This window comes from Carlito syrichta, unplaced genomic scaffold (assembly GCF_000164805.1).
Source record: "Carlito syrichta isolate Samal-C Ts95f unplaced genomic scaffold, Tarsius_syrichta-2.0.1 Scaffold113492, whole genome shotgun sequence".
Taxonomy (NCBI): domain Eukaryota; kingdom Metazoa; phylum Chordata; class Mammalia; order Primates; family Tarsiidae; genus Carlito; species Carlito syrichta.
This window is the reverse complement of record NW_007057588.1, coordinates 1-1,374: the sequence shown is the minus strand read 5'-3', so window position 1 is coordinate 1,374 and position 1,374 is coordinate 1. Positions and strand designations below refer to the sequence as shown.

The 1,374-nt window shown below is 41.5% G+C and overlaps 1 pseudogene; it reads right to left on the bottom strand.

Annotated features, from left to right (window-relative positions):
- Nucleotides 1-495: 495 nt before the first annotated feature.
- Nucleotides 496-843, bottom strand: LOC110596768 (annotated as a pseudogene).
- Between the last annotated feature and the right edge of the window lie 531 nt (nt 844-1,374).

Here is a 1,374-nt window from a genome sequence, read left to right as displayed (position 1 = left end):
GAACTGAACTGGCTGAGAAGGCCCTTTCCTTCAGAGTTAGGGGAATAGTTCTGTCATGTACACAGTCAGTTCTGTATATTCCTTTTATTTTCTGCCTTCATTTTCTCATCCTTGATCCCTGCCTTGATGGAGTTTGGCCCTATTGGCTTTGACCAGTTAGCCCCAACTGCAGCTGGAGAAATTTGAGTTAGACCAGGGTTTCTTAATCTGGGCAAAATTGACATTTCATATGGTATAATAATTCTTTGTTGTGAGGGCTTTTGCATGCACTGTAGGATGCTGAGCAGCATTCCTGGCCTCTACAAACTAGAGACCAATAGCACACTCCACATCCCAGTTTGACAACCAAAACCATTTCCAGATATTGTCAAATATTCCCTGGGGAACAAAATTGCCCTCAGCTGAGAACAACCGGGTTAGATCAAAGACCAATGCTTCAGTTCTGTGAATCTTTCTTTTTTTTTTACACAAGAATACAAATTCACATTTATTTATTTACTTTCCATTAGTTTCAGTCCTTGAGGAGTACAACATCGCATAAATTCTATGTGCAATGGCCTTAGCAGGATGGTTGCTTCAGAATTTGGCATAAACCATGCCACTGTTTCCATGGACCCTAGTTACCTTTCCCCAGATGACTCTGGTTTTGCTTGGTTTGTTGCCAGGAGTCATTGTGCTGTTCTTTGCTTTATATACATAAGCACATCTCTTGCCCAAATAGAATTCAGTTGCATCTCCGGCATAAACACCTTCAATTTTGAGAAGAGCTGTGTGCTCCCTTTGGTTCTAGAGACCCTGCTAATAGCCAGCAAAAATGGCCTTGGACCACAGCCATCCAGACATATTTGCCTTTTAGAAGTCCTGATCCCAGCAGTGCTGGAGTCCAGCTCCAGGAGAGAGTCAGGGCTTGAGACAGGAGAATCGGGAAGTGTGAAAAAGAAAAGACGAAAACGACAGGAATCCTCTTCCTGGGGAGAGCTCAAGACTCTGCCAATTTTCATTTATTTTTCACAAGCTTATATAGGTTTTCCACTCAGCCCTGTACCCACAAATGTATCTTATGTTGCTAACCAAACGCCCATGTACATCCTTTTTGCACTCACAATAAGGTTGACCTTTAACAATTTTTTTTTAATCAATATTTTTTATTATGGTTTTGTGGGGTACAGTTAAGGGTTAGGTGTACAATTACGTTTCATTCAGGCACCTTGTTGATAAGAGGTGTTTCCCCATCCCCAGACAGATTTTGCTACTGTTAATCCCATCCCCCTCACCCCTCATAGTTTCCCAGTACCATCAGTCATTTTCTTATACTATTACATTGGATGTTCAAGGTCCATTATATGAGTGAGAATATGTGATACTCGGATCTTT